The 21,033-nt window shown below is 39.0% G+C and overlaps 1 protein-coding gene across 1 annotated transcript in view; it reads right to left on the bottom strand.

Annotated features, from left to right (window-relative positions):
• The window catches only part of LOC129535561 (NBPF family member NBPF4-like), a 319,223-nt gene that overhangs the window by 72,343 nt on the left and 225,847 nt on the right, over positions 1-21,033 (bottom strand). Inside the window, exon 7 of the mRNA XM_088835766.1 lies at positions 6,002-6,090. The gene's annotated coding sequence lies outside the window, so the exon portion shown is untranslated. The remainder of the gene's footprint in view (positions 1-6,001; positions 6,091-21,033) is intronic.

Below are 21,033 nucleotides of genomic sequence, written 5' to 3'. Positions count from 1 at the left end.
AGAAAGCTGAACACCGAAGAATTGATGCTTTTGTACTGTGGTGTTGGAGAAGACTCTTGAGAGTCCCTTGGACAGCAAGGAAATCAAATCAGTACATCCTAAAGGAAATCAGTTATGAATATTCATTAGAAGGACTGATGCTGAAGCTGAAGCTCCAATACTTTGGCCACCTGATGCAAAGAATTGACTCATTTGAAAAGACCCTGATGCTGGGAAAGATTGAGGGCAGGAGAAGGGGATGACAGAGGATGAGATGGTTGGATGGCATCACTGTCTCAATGTACAAGAGTTTGAGTAAACTCTGGGAGTTGGAGATGGACAGGAAGGGCTGGTATGCTGCAGTCCTTGGGGTCACAAATAGTCAGAAATGACAGAGCGACTGAACTGATTGCTTTCGTGAAATGCTTGGGTTATTTACTCTTGAGCGTTTTAGAAAGAAATTACTAGTACAACAATGCCTTGTCTCAAATATTATTTTTCCCTGAGGCTAACTTTTTAAAAGTGAGTGATTAACACTGGTGTAAAGGAAATAATTAAATAAATAATACATGGATTTTGCATTTAAAAATCATGGCAGTGGTACTCAAATGACTAAAATCCGGGAAAACTATCAGACTTACAAGGAAAATGAAGGGAATATGTGGGTATGATGGTTACTTTTATGTGTCAACTTGCAAGGTGTTTTTCCCTGACGTTAACATTTAAATCAATGCACTTTGAATACAGCATATCCATATAACTTTCCATAATGTGAGTGGATCTTATCCATTCAGCTGAAGGTGTGAGGAGAATAAAAACACCAACTCTGAGCAAGAGGGAATTTTCCAGTGGAATGCCTTCAGATTTAATAGGATCTCCTGGGTCTCCAAGGTGCAGATGTTGGACTTGCCTGGCTCCAATGAGCCAATTCCTTATAATAAACATTTCCTACATATATACATGTCATATTGGCTCTGTTTCACTGAAGAATCCTACCTCATGGAATACATGCGTGCTAAATCACTTCACTTCTGTCCTACTCTTTGCAACCCTATGGACTGCAGCCTGCTAGGCTCCTCTGTCCATGGGATTCTCCAGGCAAGAATGCCCTCCCCCAGGGGATCTTCCCAACCCAGGGATCAAATGTCTCTGATGCACTGTCATCTCCTGCACTGGCAGGCAGGTTCTTTACCACTAGCACCACCTGGGAAGCCCAGCTAATAGAACAGGTCATCTCAAATAGTCTTCCCAGCTTTTACACTAGGTAGAGCTGTGAGGCGGAGAAGGCTATGGCACCCCCTCCAGTACTCTTGCCTGGAAAATCCCATGGACAGAGGAGCCTGGTAGGCTGCAGTCCATGGGGTCGCAAAGAGTCGGACACGAATGAGCGACTTAGCAGCAGCAGCATCAGAGCTGTGAGGAGGACAGCAGGGAAAAGAAAGTTTGACTGAAATATCAATACCTGATGCTCTGAAGTCCAGAGGGGATCACTCTATGTCCTGTTCAACAGGCACATTCACCCCGGTTTCACTGCTTCTCTCCTTCCCTTCCCACCAGGGCCCTTGCACACCAGGTCTTAGAGCACTCCCACTACTTACTCTTCCTGGAGGAGAACTAAATAGTGCAAAGTAGGTGGAGTCTGGACCCAGGTCAGGATATCTTAATTTCCTGGCTCTGCTCCCTGATGACCTTGCAACACTGGTTTATCAGAGTCCTGTCCCTCTCCAGAATTTGATTGTATCTGCAGAATAAGAGGGCATGACTACAAAATGTCTAAGGTTTCTGGAGGATATGAGTGCCTTTCCCCATGCCTGGCCTCTTTCCACCCCTTTCTTGATTTGCCTCCGAAATAGTAGAAAGACTTATCTGATGGATAAACTTAGTAAGGGTAATTGGCTCAGGTCTGCTCTCCTTTTCCTGGAAGCTGCAGGGATCCTCCATGCCATAACAGGGTCCTACATCCATGCAGGAAGGCCTGCCTCAGCCCAGGACTGCCATTAGGTGGGTAACTCTGCCTAACCGCAGGGTCTATCATGAGCAGTGATCTACCTAACAACAGAACCTAGAGTTACGGCCTATAACTGTATGACCATCAGTAAGACAGTGGCATTCTGGCTACCATATTTCCTCCCATTTAATTTTCTAAACCTGCTCAGAAACAGAGCAAGGGGCAGGATGTGATTTATGACATTCTTTGGCAAAATGCAATGATTCTTCAAGTCCTTCCACCACTTCAATAAGACAATGAAGACATCTAATGAGTTAATTCTCTCTAATGGATCAATGTGGAGAAAGAAATGGCACCCACTCCAGTATTCTTGCCTGGAAGATCCCATGAATAAAGGAGCCTTGCAGGCTACAGTCCATGGAGTTGCAAAAGAGTCAGACATGCCTTAGCAACTAAACAACAACAACAACAACGGATCAATGTAATCTTTCATACGTATTATAAGAAACTGAGAAAGGGAAATGCTCTGTGGTAAACATCACACAACTATACAGCCTCAGCAGAAAACATATATTGGAGTAAGGCCTTTTTTAGGATCCCTCAAGAAACACACATGACTATCAATCAGTCAGTGGTTTATTCAAAGTTAAAAGAGAATGAGAGTAGACTGTTTAGGTTCAAATCCTTTCCCTCTCCATAACTAGCTATATGAAATTAGTAGGTCATTCAACATCTCTTTGCATCAGTTTTTTCATCTATAGAATGGGGATAATAATGGGGACTTGAAAAACTTGCTAAGCACAATGGGGATTCCCTGATGTCTCCACAGTAAAGAATCCACCTACCAAAGCAGGATTCATGGGTTTGAGCCCTGGTTTGGGAGGATCCCCTGAAGAAGGAAATGGCAACCCACTCCAGTAGTCTTTTCCTGGGAAATTCCATGAATAGAGGAGCCATGTGGGCTACAGTACACATGGTCCCAAAAGTAAGACACAATTTACTGACTAAACAACAACAAACATGTTTCATATACTGTGTTAGTTCCAGATCCACAAGCATTTTACTTCTAGAATAAAATCTGTGGGATCTAGAAAAGAAACTTTTGGCAGAAGTCATGGGAATAGTCAAATTAATCCAAATGTGAACACTTGGGCCAGGAACAAGGATACATTTCTAGACAAACCTGAATTAGAAAACAGAGCAATCTTCCCATAACAAAACCCTCAGACTGACATCAGATTGACTAACTTAGCTTCCATACACAGGCACTGCTTTGGGACACATGACACACACCTGAGAAATGGACACAGGGCTCTGCTCTCTGATGACACTGGCTTTAATTCTTCTAAACTGCCACCAGGTCTACAGACACATACTTCCCCTTTTTGGCTCCTAAGTCAACAAAAGTGGAAGCTGGAGCAGAGAGGGGAGTAAGTAGCCCAAGGACGCATGGTTTGGCAGTGGACGGTTGAGGACTCTGCACTAGAACCCAGGTTTGAGCGGCTGGTTAGTGCTCAGCTCAGCTCCAAAGTGCTCCTCAGCTAGGAGGACAACAGATTTCAAAGCAGGAATCCAAGGCCCATCATATCACCATCCGTCTGCCTTTGGTTCTCTTCCAAACCTTCTGTGTCCACTCATTTTGGCCTCAATCGTGAGCTCTTTCAACCTTATAACCCTTTTCCCTTCTAATAACCAGGTCATACTCCAAAGCCAGGTCTACAGTCCCTTAGGCAGGAAGGAACACTGCGGGTGGCCCCCAAGTGGGAGATGGGTGGAAATTCACCTCCCTTCAACTCGGACTGAGAGGCAATTCAGCCTTCTCATCCCAGTGTGTCTCATCATCTGCAAAGTCAGAATCCTGCCACCAGCCCCAGCTCCAGTTCTGTCACCTGGGGGAGGCCTTACTCTTCAGGTCTGGCCCTTTCATAATGCCCTCTGGTTTCTTCTGACCTGGGTGAGATACTGGACTCTGGGCTGACTATTAGAAATGAAACTCCTCTTTAGATTTTGCATGATCAGAACAATCAATTACAGTAAAAATAATAATAATGAAACATGAGCAACAAGAGTAAAAATAATACTGTTATCAACTGGTCTTTTTTTATTAAAGAGCCCAGGGGGAGAGAACAAGATTCTACTTCACTGTGACCATGCAGTCTGCACCTAGCTGTCATTACTCTAAGACTGGCAGGAAAAGCCATACTGACCTGCACCATCTCTGGCTACAATGGACATCCAGAGTTCTGAGACTTAGCCAGTAGGCCAGGCTAGGACAACCAAGCTGGCATTGGTTCAAACTGGTGCCTCAGGGCCAGGGAAGACATTAGAGGGAACCATAGTCTCACTGGTATGAGGAAGTCCTTGATATCTGAAATGGTCACCCAGACATAACATTCCCCAGAACTGGCTGAGCCAACAGAGCCCTGCCTCAAAACTCTTCCAGAGCCTTTCCCAACACTTTTTTGTGCAACTCACTTTGGCCTGTCTCTGCCTGTGTCTTTCTCAAAGAGAAGAAAAGGGGGTGAGACAGACAGACTGTAGGTGAGAGAATGAGTCTGATTACTTCATAATTATATTAATCAGCACCACAAAGCCAGGAACTGAATCTGATCTTGCATCCTCCAGGCATGTGCTCAAGACAGCATAGAGCAAGCTCACATAAATGTTTGTCGAATAAACTAATATGAATGAATGTGACCAATCAGTTCTGAGTGCCAAGTTTATGAGAGGAGTTGACAAATTACAGTGTAACCAGAGCTGGCAGCCAGGATTGTGAATGTTCTGGAGACCTTGTCCTATACAAAAACTTTAAAAAACAGAAGAGATAGAGATAGAGAAAGGGAGATGTGAGAAGGAGCCTGGACAATTGTTTTCTGAAATCACCTGAAGGAAGAAACTGAGGAACCCTGATTTACCTTGTTCCAGAAGGCAGAATGGGAACCAGGGAACAGAGTTCCCAGTAGATTATAGCTCCAAGCAGATAGATATTCCCTATGGCTGGAACCACCCAGGTGTGGGACAGGCTGCCTCCTGGGGAGGGCCTCCTCCATCAGAGGGGAGGACCACACACAGGCTGGACACCACCATGGGGAGGGGCACCAGGACAGGCCTGCACCTGGTGAGAGGTTCAGGCAACAGACCAGCAGCTGAGATTACTTGGAAGAGTCCAGATTCATTTTTCCTTCCCCTAGAAGAACAAGTTTTCATGTGACGTGAGTCCTGTGAGGCCCTGCGCAAAACCATGAAAATGGAAAACCTGATTTCAGCATCACATTCTTGTCCTGGATGTGAGTAAATGAAGAAAACCTACTTAAGAATGTTAATGCCTTAATATGCCAATCCACATTTTAAAAGAGAGTGCCTCAAGAAAGCAATGAGGAAATCTACTGCTGGGTTTGCAGCACAGTACCATTTGGTGGCTCAGACAGTAAAGAATCTACCTGCAATGCAGGAAACCTGGGTTTGATCCCTGGGTTGGAAAGAGTCCCTGGAGAAGGGAATGGCTACCCATTCCAGTATTTTGGCCTGGAGAATTCCATGGACAGAGCAGCCTGGTGGACTACAGTCCATGGGGTCACAAAGAGTCAGACACTACTGAGCAACTTTCACTTTCGCTTTTCACCATTTGAATGGGGAAGTTCTCTTGAGATCCTTTGATCAATCAACCAACTGTGTCCAGCACAGTGCTAATCAGAGGGCAAGGGAATGGCATGGGGAGGCAGAGTCCTGGGTTTAAATCCTCACTCCACCTTATACTGAATATGTTAAGTTACTGATTAGTTACTTAGCTTCTCTGAGCCTCATTTTCCTTAAATGTAAAATAGTGTTCCTGCCCTCCTTTTTGAACACAACCATACAAAGAGCAGCCATCAATATCTCAATAGCAGAGGACAGTATTTAAAACAAGCCAGAAGAACCTCCCTAACAGCTGGTGAAAAGAATGAGATGCTACTTTACCAGTTGGACATTACTCTGCTCCAAAGTTGCTGCAGTTACGAGATCCTGGGATATCTGTCAAAAGCTGGCAGGAGAACATCAGGTACTGAATCACAGAAGGCACATGGATTCCCTTACCTACATTTATTAACAACTGCAGCTGGGACATTCCACTTGCTCCAGAGCCTGAAGAATCCTGGGAAAAACTGGCAGAAGACAGCAAAGGCCTGAGGAATGAAGATCACAAACACAGAAAGTTAGACAAAATAAGAAGCAGAGAAATAGATTCCAGACAAAGAAATAAGATAAAACCTCCAAAGAACAGCTAAGTAAGATGGAAAAAGAATTTGGAATAATGATAGTAAAGATGATCCAAGATCTCGGAAAATTAATGAAGGCACAGACTGAGAGGATGCAAGAAACGTTTAATGAAGAGCTATAAGCTTTAAAGAACAAAAAGATATGAGCAATGCAATAGCTGAAATGAAAAAGACATTAGAAGGAATCAATAAATGAGGCGGGTGAATGAATAAGTGAGCTGGAAGACAGACTGTCATGGAACAGAATAAAGAAAAAAAGCGAAAAGAAAGGAGGACATTCTAAGAGACTGCTGGGACAACATTAAATGCACGAACATTCACATCATAGGGGTCCATGGAGGAGAAGGGAGAGAAAATATTTGAAGAGATAATAGTTTAAAACGTCTCTAACATGAGAAAGGAAACACTCACTCAAACCCAGGAAATGCAAAGAGTCCCACTACAGGATAAACCCAAGGATGACCACATCGAGACACATACTCATCAAACTGACAAAAATTAAAGACAAAGAGAAAATATTAAAAGCAACAAGGGAAAAGTAACAAATAACATATAAGGAAATCACCATAAAGTTATCAGTTGATTTTTCAGCACAAGTTCTGCAGGTCAGAAGGGAGTGTCATGATATATTTAAAGTGGTGAAGAACATAGATGAAACACTCTTTGATATAAATCATAGCAATATTTTCTTGGATCAGTCTCCAACTCAAAAGAAATTAAAGTAAAAATAAACAAATGGGACCTAAGAAAGCTTTTGCACAGCAAAGGAAACCATCAACAAAATAAAAAAACAACCTACAGAATGAGAGAAAATATTTTCAAATACTGTGATCAACAAGGGGTTAATATTTAAAACACACAAACAGTTCATACACTTAACATAAAAAAATGTAATAAAACAAATGGACAGAAGTCTTAAATAGATATTTTTCAAAGACATCCAGGTGGCTAACAGGAACATGAAAGGATGCTCAACATCACGAATAATTAGAGAAAACCACAACAAATCAAAACCACAATGAGGTATCATTCACACCTGTTACAATATCTACAAATAATAAATGTCAGAGGGGTTGTGGAGGAAAGGGAACACCATCAAACACTGTTGGTGGCAATGTAAATTTGTGTAGACGAGGGAAAAATGTATGGAAGTTCATTTAAAAACTAAAAATATAACTACTATATGAACCAGCAATTCCACTCCTGGGTATATATCCAGAAAGATCAGAAACACTAATTCAAATTATACATGCACACATATGTTGACAGCAGCACTACATACAGTAGCCAAGACGTGGAAGGAACCCAAGTGCCAAACAAGAGACAACTAGGTCAAGAAGATGTGGCATATATATTGTTGTTGTTGTTTAGTCACTGAGTCGTGTCCAACTCTTTGCAACCCCATGGACTGCATGTGTGTGTGTGTGTATATGTATATATGTGTGTGTGTGTACATATATGTCTGTGTATGTATATATGTGTGTGTGTATATATACATATATGTATATATGTGTATATACGTATATATACACACATATATAACTCAGATGTTCAAAAGAATGAAATACTGCCATTTGCATCACCATGGACCTAGAGAATATCATGCTTCATGAATAAGTCAGACTGAGGAAAACAAATATGATATATCTACCACTTATATGTGAAATTAAAAAAATACAAATGAATATAATACAAAACAGAAAAGGACTCACATTCATAGAAAAGAAAATTGTGGTTACCAAAGGGGAGAAAGAAGAGGAAAGGGACAAACTGGGAGTTTGGGATTAACAGATACAAACTACTACATATAAAATAGTTAAGCAGTAAGGATACACTGTTTAACATGGGGAATTATACCCACTATAAAGAATATAAAGACATTATAAATATTACAGTAATAATCTTTAAAGGAATAGAATTTGCTACAATACTAAATCACTATGCTGTACATCTGAAACTAACATAATATTTTAAATCAATATACTTCATTAAAATTTTTTTATTTAGGTCTCTAAGTCAAATCACCCAATTTACATTTAATATTCATCTCTGACATAATATTTACACTCTTGGTAAATAATTTAATAATAAAACCACTTTGTAAAATTGAAAAAAGTAAAGTGGTGAAAGGGAAAAACCTACAACCAAGAATACTCTACCCAGCAAGACTCTCATTCAGATTCAACTGAGAAATCAAAAGTTTTACAGATAAGCAAAAGCTAAGAGAATTAGCACCACCAAACCAACCTTACAACAAATGCTAAAGGAACTTCTCTAGATGGAAAAGAAAAGCCCATAACCAGAAATAAGAAAATTACAATGGGAAATCCCACTGGTAACAGCAAATATATAGTAAATGTAGGAAATCATCCACACACAAATATATCAACACTAACAATTGTGAGAAGAAAAGAGCACAAATGCAGGATATTGGCAATGCATTTGAAACATAAAAAAATTCTAAAACAGGAATTGAATACAGTATTTTGTAATATAGGTCTACCACTAAGAAAAACTACAATTTCAAGGACTAACATTTAATTGAGGCTCAAAGTCATTTTTTTCTATCACCAAAATCCACTGCAAATGGTCATCTATTAATTACTGATGTTGGAGGGACTGATGCTAAAGCTGAAACTGCAATACTTTGGCCACCTCATGTGACAAGCTGACTCACTGGAAAAGACTCTAATGCTGGGAAAGGTTGGGGGCGGGAGGAGAAGGGGACGACGGAGAATGAGATGGCTGAATGGCATCACCAACTCTGTGGACATGAGTTTGAGTGTACTCCGGGAGTTGGTGATGGACAGGGAGGCCTGGCGTGCTGTGATTCATGGGGTCGCGGAGAGTCGGACACGACTGAGCGACTGAACTGAACTGAACTGAACTGAATGAGATTTTACATATTTCATTTCTCACATGGTACATACTTCCAAGTACCAATATCAACCCACAAATATGAATTTAATTGAGCATATTCATTTCTTGAAGGTATTAATAGAATTCAACCAGATTAATCTCTTGATATTTACTTTAAAACATGGCATTATATTAAAAATTCCTTCAAATTGAAGATTAAGAAGAAAGTTCTTCAATTATATGGATTTTCAAAAATAGAAATTTCCTTACACATGCATTTGAGGTCTTAAAAAATGCTGCTGGAACTGTAGTTTGAGCTCAGAATATACATCTGCTGCAAACTTGTATGGCAATGAAGACCGCACTTCTTATTTTAACTCTGGACCAACATGGAAGCCAATAAAAGTTTGTTATTACGTTATGATTCAAACAATGTTAGTTGTCTTTGAAATAACTTTACCACAGTATAACTTTCACACCTAAGCACTGTTTTCCTTGTTACTTCAGATTAATTAAAAAACATTATCAAGTCTGTCACAAAAGGTAATTTCCAAAGCCATTCATGTTCAAAAACAGTGGATGAAGATGATTCTTCTCATTCAATAAAAATTTCAATCTCAGCCTGGAACTCAAGACATCACAATGAAACATGGTCATTGCTAAGCCTGAACTGTTGTGTGGTAGGGCAAATGAGGGTATTCAGCTTCTGCTTCTGACCCCAAAATCCCAGAAGTGAGCATGACTAAGTTAATAAGAGTGAAAGAATTTCACCACTGGCACCACTGGTTTCAAAACATAGAAGGCAAACATTTTCAGAGTATCTGCTGATGAATAACACCATAATTAATCATAGGCTTTAACAATACATTTTTAAATGTATTGTTGAACATTTTTCCAACTCAGCCCTTTTTTTTCTCCACGTGTATTTTTACCATCAGTTGTCACATAGCTTAGCAGATTCTACTTCAGAAATTAGTATTTTCTCTACTTTGAAAATATCCTTGCAGGTAGTTGTAACACAGAGATTATTTGCAGAAACTAATTATTGAGAAACTTCTAAGTCAGCATTTACTCCTCAGATTAACAACTAAGCAGCCTGAGACCATCCATCAACTCTCAGGAACAACAGAAAATCATTCAGAAGTATTTGCTTTGTTTTTAACTGAACATTGGTGAAGTTTCCTCAGTCTTTTCCAAAAGCCTAGTCCTTTAGAGCAAGTTGATTTTCTCTGGACATATTTCATCACCTGCTGCAATTGAATATGATTTAATTAACTCAACATAGGCAAACAGCTTTCCCTGCTTGACTAGCAAATGAGTCACTCAGAAACTTACCTTGGTTGTGGTCTCATTTTCATCTTTTTGTAAAGAAATTCTGCTGTGATAAAATATTTCATTTTAGGATTTCCCAGGTGGTCCAGTGGTCAAGAATCCACCTGCCAGTGCTGGGGACACAAGTTTGATCCCACATGCCATGGGGCAACTAAGTCCATGCACCACAACTACTTAAGCCGGCTTGCTCTAGAGCCCATGCTCCACAGTGAGAAGTTATGGCAATGAGAAGTGCACACACCTCAGAATTAGAGAGTAGCCCTAGAGAGTACAACAAGAGAACAGCCCCACTCGACACAACTAGAGAAAGCCTGTGCACAGCAAGGCCCAGAATGGCTGAAAATAAAAATAAATAAATAAAACAATGCAGAGAATGTGTTTGATAAACCTCAGAGCATATCAGAGATTAAAAACTCAAACTAGAAATAGATGGGAATGGAAAGTTTATTAAATTGGTAGTTTATATATCAAAACTTTACATTGTACCTCACACTTTATGAAAAAACATTGAAGCATTTCCTTCAGAAACAAAATCAGAGACAATATCACTGTTAGTATTTTCAAAAGTATGAGGTTCCCTGACGAATGCTAAAAAGAAGCATATTGATTGGGTGAGGGAGGTGAGAAAAAGAAAATCATTATTTGTGGGTGATATAAGCTAGAAAAAACACAATCAGAAAACTATTATAATTAGTATAATGATTCGCAATTTGTCAGTAAGGTCAACATACAAATAATAAAAGCAATTTTTCTCACCAAAAATAACCAATCATAAGCTGTATTTAAAAAAACAAGATATCATTCAGATTACCAACAAAAATATGTTAGAAATTAATGACAATACATAAAACCTTCATGGAGAAAATTTTAAATCTAACAAAGAACATAGAAGATCATCTGAATAAATGGAGAGACATTCCATCCCTTATTTGGGATATACCAAATATTATAAATATATCAGTTCATCCCTAATTAATCTAGCAAATGAATCTATAAATTTAATATAATAACAAATACACCATAAAATTTTTAGAAAGGTGATAATCTTAATCTAAAAATTTTGAGGAAGAATAAAGATACATGAATAGGTAAGTCAACAAGTCAACAAGAGAAGAGTCAAGAGGAGGAATGTGCCTACACTAGGTATAAGATTCTACATGAAGGTGAAAGAAGAGAGTGAAAAAGCTGGCTTAAAGCTCAACATTCAAAAAACTAAGATCATGACATCTGGTCCCATCACTTCATGGCAAATATATGGGGAAAAAATGGAAACAGTGACAGACTATTTTCTTGGACTCCAAAATCACTGCAGATGGTGACTGTAGCCATGAAATTAAAAGACGCTTGTTCCTTGGAAGAAAAACAATGATAAACCTAGACAGTGTGTTCAAAAGCAGAGACATCACTTTGCTGGCAAAGGTCTATATAGTCAAAGCTATGGTTATTCCAGTAGTCATGTATGGATGTGAGAGTTGGACCATAAAGAAGGCTCAGCACTGAAGAATTAGTGTTTTTGAACTGTGGTACTGGAGAAGACTCTTGAGAGTTCCTTGGACTGCAAGGAGATCAAACCAGTCAATCCCAAAATCTGTCCTAAATATTCATTGAAAGGACTGATGCTAAAGCTGATGCTCCAATACTTTGGCCACCTAATGCGAAGAACTGACTCACTGGAAAAGACTCTGATGCTGGAAAAGATTGAGTGCATGAGAAGGGGGCGACAGGGGATGAGATGGCTGGATGGCATTACCTACTCAATGGACATAAGTTTGAGCAAACTCCAGTAGATAGTGAAGGACAGGGAAGCCTGGTGTGCTGCAGTCCATGGGGTCACAAAGAGTCAGACACGACTGAGTGACTGAACGAGTCATAGTACTAAGTGTGATATTGCAACAACAAATAGATCAGTGAAACCTAATGGAGAGCTTACAAATATAACCATTAGAATTTAATACACAATAAAGTGGGCACCACACATCAGTGGGAGAAAGACTGCTTCATCGATAGAGTTGCAAACCTAGCTCACGCTATAAATTAAAATAAAATTAATCTAAAACTATTTCAAAGCTAGACTGCAAATACAATAAAGATGTAAATGTGAAACATAAAACAATAAAGTAAATAGAAGAAAATATAGGAAGATATTTTCATAATCACAGGGCAGGAAAAAGACATTGTAGACAGAACTTTACAAGCACCCAACATAAAACAAAAATAATGATCACTTTTATTACATCATAATTAAAGACTTCTGTTTAGTGAAAGGCAGCATGAACAGACAGGTAACAGATTGGGAGAAATTATTTGCAGTGTCTAAATCCAACAATGGAGTAGCATCTGGAACATAAAAGGAACTCCTTCAAATCAAAAAAATTAACTGAAAAATGAGAAATGTATTTGAATAGGAAACTTATGGAATAGATAACCAAAGTTGTTTTAAAATATTAATAGAGATATTCAAACTTATTATTAATTAGGGAAACACAAATTGAGACACCAGTGAAACAGACTAGATAGTGCTAGGAGTTGGCTGGGACAGATGTGTGTTCAGGAAACCTCAAGCACTTCTGATAGGGAAGTAAGACGGTGCAGCTGCTGTAGCGCCATCTCAGTATTTTGTCGGATCGAGCACAGACGTATCCTACCACCAGGTAACTCTACTCCTGTGTTTAGAGCCTGCGAGAAATACTTCTCAGATATCCTAAATGGACATAGGAAGATATTCATCATGACATTGTTTTTAGTGCTAAGAAATTAGAAGCAAATGAGTGTCCATTACTAGAGGAGCCCACAGGGATACAGAGTAGGTACATGACAATGGCAAGTTATAAGCAATGGGCTAGATATACAATAGAGCAGGATGGATGCTAAGTGAAAAAGGTAAGAAACAGAATGAGATCTACCATAAATAGCACTACATAAATGAAAAGTACACTCATACACAGAAATAACAACTCGTATTTCAAAGAACCTAAACAAATTAAGAAATATGTGACACATGCACCCCAATGTTCATTGCAGCACTATTTACAATAACTAGGACATGGAAGAAACCTAGATGTCCATCAGCAGGTGAATGGATAAGGAAGTTGTGGTACATATACACAATGGAATATTACTCAGCTATAAAAGGAATGCATTTAAATTCAGTTCTAATGAGGTGAGTGAACCTTGGTGTCCTGGGTGTTGATGGTCTCAAGTCAGCAAAAAGCCTGAGGTCAAGGTCTATCAAATGTAATATTATAAGATCACAAAACTGTGAGAAGGGCTGGCAGGGGTGAAGGCACGGGAAAGAATAGAAGATCTAAGAATAAACAGATCCTAGATCTCTGACTTCAGAAGACAAAAGGGAAGTTAGACAAAGGAAAATTAAATCATTTTCTAAATAGAAACCATGCTTAGACTGCCAGGTAGCTTCTAACATTGAACAGGGCAGAGGTCACAGACACACACTTCTCTTTCTACAGAGGTTCCAACGTCCAAACAGGCTTCCAACATCCTCAGGCAGGCTCTTATTCTTTCTCATAAAAGAATGTATCCTTTAAAAAAAAATCATAATGTGATGAATATTGGTTCAGTCTTTGGTTTGAAGGGAAAAGGAAGCCATTAAAGAATTCGTAGGGAAGCTTGATTTTCCTCTTCCTCCCTTTCTCTATTAACACCCTTTCTTTAAGGTGACCTGGTTATCTTACTATGCTTTTCTATATTTATTGAAAAGTCCTGCATTAGTCTGGCAGATAGTACTCAATCCAAGGATCAAAGGGTGTCATCAGGATTGAGGGCATCTCTTAATTTCTTAAGCTCTGCTTTCCTCTCTGCTGACTCCATTTTTGGTATCCTAGCATCGTAAAATTGCTGAAGCAAAATGGCTACCATCAAAAGTCTACAAATAAAAAATGTTGGTGTGGGTTTCCATTTCCATCTCTAGAGGATCTTCCTGACGCAGGGATCAAACCCATGTCTTCTTCATTGGCAGATAGACTCTTTACCACTGAGCCACCAGAGAAGCCCAGTGAGAGCACATGTCTACACAAATAGTTAGTTACAAGTGTTCACAGCAGCTTCATTTGTAATAGCCAAAAACTGGAAACATCCCATGGACAGAGGAGCCTGGCAAGCTACAGTCCATAGAGTCGCAGAAGAGTCACACTTGACTTAGCAACTAAACAACAACAACATTGCTCTCAATTTCTTGTTTTTTAAGCTTTAGTGTCATTCTTTTTTTAAAAAATTATTGATTTATTTTTGGTTGCACTGGGTCTTTGCTGCTGTCCAGGCTTTCTTTTGTGGTGAGCAGAGGCTACTTTCTGGTTGTGGTGTGGGAGCTTCTCATTGCAGTGGCTTCTCTTGTTTCAGAGCACAGGCTCTACAGCACAGGCTCAATAGTTGTGGCACACGAGCTTTGTTCCCAGGCATGTGGAATCTTCCTGGACCAGGGATCGAACCCAAGTCTCCTGCATGGGCAGGCATATTCTCAACCATTGGACTGCCAGGGAAGTCCTAACTCACTTACTAATTCTAGGATCTTCTTGTAGGTTCAATAGGGTTTTCTGTGTATAGGATCATGTTATTCGCAAATAAAGACAATTTTGCTTCTGCCTTTCAAAAAAAAAAATGTTGGTGAGGATGTGAAGAAAAGGGAATGCTTGTACAGTGTGGGAATGTAAATTGTTGCAGTTGCTATGGAAAACAGTGTGGAGGTTCCTCAAAAACTGAAAATAGAACTATCATATGATCCAGCAATTGCACTCCTGGGTATATATCCAAAATTGATGAAAACACTAATTTGGAAAAATTCATGCACCCCAGTGTTCATAGCAGCACAATTTACAATAGCTAAGACATGGAAGTAACCCAAGTACACATCAGTAAATGAATGGATAGAGAAGATGTGATACATACAAACAATTAAACATTACTCAGCCATTAAAAGATGAAATAATGTCATCTGAAGCAACATGGGGGACCTGGAGATTCTCAAACTGAGTGAAGTGAGAAAGACAAATATCACATAAGACCACCTATATGTGTACTCTAATAATACAAATGAACTTATTTACAAAATAGAAACAGACTCACAGACTTAGAGAATGAATTTATGGTTACCAGAGGGAAAGAGGTAGGGAGGAATAGATTGAGAGTTTAGGATTTACATGGTGTACACATCACTATGCTTAAAATATGTATTCAACAAGGACATACTGTAGAGCAGAGGGAACTCTGCTCAATACTCTGTAATAACCTAAATGGAAAAATAATCTGAAAGAGAATAGATACATAAATAGGTGTAACTGAATCTCTCTGCTATACACCTGAAATTAATACATTATTAATCAAGTACACTCCAAAATAAAATAAAACTAGAAAAAAGATGTGAGATATATATATATATATATATATATATATACACACACAATGAAATGGTGGTTGTTGTTTAGTTACTAAGTTGTGTCCAAATCTTTCACAACCCCATGAGCCATAGTCCAACAGACTCCTCTGTCCATGCGATTTCCCAGGCAAGAATACTGCAGGGAGTTGCCACTTCCTTCTCCAGGGGATCTGCCCAACCCAAAGATCAAACCCGTTATTTCTTGCATTGGCAAGTGGATTCTTTACCACTGAGCCACCAGGGAAATAGTACTCAGTCAAAAATTTAAAAAAAGAATGAAATTCTGTGATCTTCAGCAAATGTGCATGGACCTAGAAAATATTATCATTAGTGAAATAATAGAGAAAGACAATACTGATTAAATCTTATATGTGGCATCTAAAATATAAAACAAATGTATATAGAAAAACAGAGTGACAGATACAGAAAACATCCAGTAGTTACCAGTAGGAAAGTGAAGAGAGGGGCAAGAAAGAGGTGTGAGATTAAGAGGTATAAACTACTGTGTATAAAATAGATAAGCAACAAAGATATATTGTTATAGCTCAGGGAATTATGGTCATTATCGTTTAATAACTTTTATGGAGTTCAGTTCAGTTCAGTTGCTCAGTCGTGTCTGACTCTCCGCTACCCCATGAATCACAGCACACCAGGCCTCCCTGTCCATCACCAACTCCTGGAGTTCACTCAAACTCATGTCCATAGAGTCAGTGATGCCATCCAGCCATCTCATTCTCGGTCATCCCCTTCTCCTCCCGCCCCCAACCTTTCCCAGCATCAGAGTCTTTTCCAGTGAGTCAACTTGTCGCATGAGGTGGCCAAAGTATTGCAGTTTCAGCTTTAGCATCAGTCCTTCCAATGAACACCCAGGATCGATCTCCCTCAGAATGGACTGGTTGGATCTCCTGGCAGTACAAGGCTATGCTGTACACTTGAAACTAATATAATATTATAAATCAACTATACTTCAAACTAAGGAAAAGATAAATACTTCCTACTCTTCTCTCTTGATGGAAACACAAACACATGTAAAAATCAGATCAAAATAAGAGCGCCTCACATTGAGTTACCAATTCTGTAAGATTTTATAATAACACTAAGTACTAAGAACTGCCATTTATTGAACACCTGCTATAATATCAGGCAAAATGCCAGATCATTTACATATAATTCCTTTAATACCATCAACAACCAGGCAAATATGTACAATTATTCTTACTTTAAACCCTCAGAGAGTTAGCAATTTGTTCAAAATCACAGAGCTGGTAACTAGAGGGACTAAAAGTCTAAGGCAATCTGTAGGACCTGTGAAACTGAGCTCTCAACCCTAAATCATGGATTTTGGGATCCAGGCAATAGTGAGACACCAACATTGTGACCACAGAGTTATTTCAGTTCAATCATTTAATGTACTTAATCTTAAAAGTTAATTAGTAATTTCACAGGGAAATAAAATAGTTGAGGATTATAAATTCATACTGTAAAAAGAACTGTAAATAGTTTTCTATGAATTGCTTATATGAATTCCTACCAGAGTATACTTTGTAAGAGTAACTAATGACCAAGTCAATAAAAACTATATGCGTTAAAGAGGTAGAATCTGGCAATACAGATTTTTAAAAAAATTTTTTTTAATTGAGGACAAAAACTACTTCAGTCTTTCAAAGGCTGTCACAGAAGAGCAAAGTCATTCTGAGAAAAGCCAAAGACAGAATATCTGGGCTCCAGACTAACACACTGGTTTGATAATCAGCATTGTGAAATGTCAAGAAAAGGTGAAAGATACAGTCCTGGGGGACTTTGCCCCAGGTTGTCAAGATATCCTAAAATAAGAAAAATTCCTCAAAATCAATGCTTTTAGAAATTGAGAAAATCTGGGATGTAACTAAATATCCAATGACACTCAGGACAGCCCCTCACAACAAAGAATTATCCAGCCCACAATATCAGCAGTGACGGGGTTGAGAAACCCTGTCCTAAATCACTATGGTCTCAGAAGGTAGAATTCTTGGGCTTACTCAGAAAAGTGCCATTTATGGTGGTCTTGTGTTGCCTATTTGTTTTGTAGATTTTTGTCTTAGTGAACTTGATTAATTCCTGCCATCTAACTTTGAAGAGAACCACCATGGCATTTTTAGCAAAATTAGCTCAAAATATTCTCTATGAAAAGAGCAGGCTCTGACTTCTCTAAACTAATAGATGCTGGGCTTCTGAGAGGTACCACAGGCTCTGACTTTGGCAACTGGAAATACTAGACTCTCCCCTAAGCTGGGCAGAAGGTCCACTGAATCATGGTGACTCTTTCTCAGGGGCATTTTTGTTCCTTGCTACTTCACTGACTGGTCAATTGTCTGGAGTCAACTGTTACAACTTAGAAGTCAGAGAGGTTTTTCCACCTAGTTACCACCATGCTACATCACCATCCATTTTCAGATTCACTAAAACAGATCCTTTGTAATCAGCAATTATTTCTTTATTTGTCCTGGGTTGATTAGGAATTGTTATTTACACTTCCCAGGAACAAGATGGAATTACACAGAAATTCCAATGGAAACACAGGAGATGTCATAGACGCCTTTATTGGGCAAGTCTGATGTACACCCGTGGTGGATTCATGTCAATGTATGGCAAAAATCACTACAATATTGTAAAGTAATTAGCCTCCAATTAAAATAAATAAATTTATATTTTTATAAAAAGTATACTTGTGAAAGTTGCTCAGTCATGTCCGACTCTTTCTGACTCCATGGACTGTCCATGGAACTCTCCAGGCCAGAATGCTGGAGTGGGTAGCCTTTCCCTTCTCCAGGGGATCTTCCCAATCCAGGGATTGAATCCAGGTCTCCTGCATTTCAGGTGGATTCTTTACCAGCTAAGCCGCAAGAAGTATACTTGTAAAGTGAAGTGAAAGTCACTCAGTCGTGTCCGACTCTTTGCGACCCCATGGACTATACAGTCCAAGGAATTCTCCAGGCCAGAATACTGGAGTGGGTAGCCTTTCCCTTCTCCAGGGGATCTTCCCAACCCCAGGATTGAACACAGGTCTCCCACATTGCAGGTGGGTTCTTTACCAGCTGAGCCACAAGGGAAGCCCATACCTTGGCAGAAGCCCTCTTTATTTTTATGGATGCCAATCCTTGACTAAAGTCTGATCTGACATACATACTTGGAAATGAGGAGCTCTATCTGAGTCAATTATTAGGATATACTACCCTCTGTCAGTGTTCTTTTTGTTTCTTTGTTTTCCTGTGTTCCTATCTATTACAGAAATAAACCAATCTTCTATTTCTCATCCTTGAGGTATTCTTCTTCTTAATGTACCAAAAGAGCTACATGTACATAAACAAATTTTGGTAACATCTATACTCATTCTCAAATTTTTCCATACATTTGAGCTGATAGTGTTTTTAGAGTTTCTGAAACATATGTTAACCCAATTCATACCTTTGGAACCTTAGCTCTTGCTACTCCCTTTAGCTGAAATGCTTCTCTTGTCCTCCTCTTATAGGTGAGCAACTATCTTCATTTTAATCAACTTAAAGAGCCATCTCCTCAAGAAACTTTTCTTTATCTTTCTCCTAACTAGGACTGCTTTATTACTTTTGTGGATTTTTAAGCAATTTTTCCTCTGCGGACCCCTTTCTCTATTAAAATCAAAATTTATACTTTAGAGTTGAATTGTTATAAAACTGAATTTAGTAATATATTAAAATATCTTTTTACCTAACTTAAAAGCTTGTTTTAAAAGAAATTAAAATATTTTCATAGACCCCTAAAATTATTGTGGGTCCTAAGCACTGTATCTTTATGCCAATTGGATATGAGATTCTTGACCTCAAGAGTTAGAATTGGTCATTTGTGCTATTATTTCTCTAATCTCTCACTGAAAAACAAATAACATAAACAAGTGTAATAATCTTTTATTGATAGCTATCAGCCCCTTAAATACAGGGTATTTAACTAAAAAAAAAATTGAGAAAATCTGGTCATACTTTAGGCAACGCTGAAAAATCAAGTGGAAATGTTGGTGTGCCGAGAGTCCACCTCCACTTCAATCTATTTCAACAAGATCACCATTAATGAGGAAATCTATGTGGTTAACAACAATAGAATCATTTATCTCATGAAGTCACACTTTAAGGACTTTGTAGCCTTCAGTCTCAGCAATTCTTTTGGAATAGTTTAGAGTCATAAAAAGTCAAAACATTTTTATATTTGCTATAAGCAGAAATTATAAACAATATGCCAGAGTGGTTCACCTTCTGAACCCATCTGTCCCCAGACTATTAGACTACACAAAACTTCTGGCCCCATAGCTAAGACACACACATTATTCTGGGCCCTCCCCCAGCTACACCTGGGTGAGAAGGGTGTGATGTAGCTGGAGCTACTCGACACCTATAATTATGGAGATTATCAGCCAAACATCTGCCTAATCTACAGTGTGTAGGTGGTGGATTATGATGGATGAATAACCAGGAAATTTGCAAGGGGGAACTAACGTCCAAGTTGAAAAAAAGTGGGTGCAGAGCAAGTACAAGGGTCTTCAGGTGCTAGAAGTTCAATGAGATTCCTCATTACCCAGAACAAGTACTGACCTTCAGGAGGAGGATTTTAAGAATGGGAGTTGCCCAAAATTCAGGAATCAGCATTAGATCACCTGTTCTGCTAGCCTGGCTTTGATCCCTCTCGGTAGTAATAATTAGGTCTCTGCCTGATTCCTGGTCCTTCAGTGTCCCATGTGAGGACACCGTTTTGCTGCCTCTCTTGTTTCCAAAATTAAAATCTTGGTCTGAAAGAGCATCCCTAAAATCCTACTACCCACTAACTGATATTGTTGATTGCAATTCCCCATCACTTACCTATCTAAATCTCCTGTTCCTAGGTTCTCCATCACTGAGCTCTGTCCACCAGTCAGAACCCTACTGTACTGAGGCTGTCCCTCTTCCTCTCTAACCTGTCTGCCCACAACTGCAAAACTCAAACCTATTGCCTCTTGTTCTTTGCCCTCCCTCAATCGCTGTATCCAATGCATTGTCAAGTTCTAATTTTGAAATGTCTCCTCTCTTCAATCCTACTGCCAACACCTTAGTTTGAAATATCATTATCTCCCTTCTTTTTCACAAAATGGTTGCATCCTTACCTATATCAAACTCAACTTACCATCCATAATCTTAGTAGAGTTATTTTTACTAAATAAGAATTAGATCTTGACACATTTTTAGTTAAAAACTCTCCAGTTGCTATCCAATGTAAATAGGATAACATCA

Source organism: Moschus berezovskii, chromosome 4 (assembly GCF_049115385.1).
Source record: "Moschus berezovskii isolate FMDL1 chromosome 4, NW_MosBer_1.0, whole genome shotgun sequence".
In the NCBI taxonomy this organism is placed as follows: Eukaryota; Metazoa; Chordata; class Mammalia; order Artiodactyla; family Moschidae; genus Moschus; species Moschus berezovskii.
The sequence above is the reverse complement of the archived record's forward strand: the minus strand, read 5'-3'. Positions and strand labels throughout refer to the sequence as shown.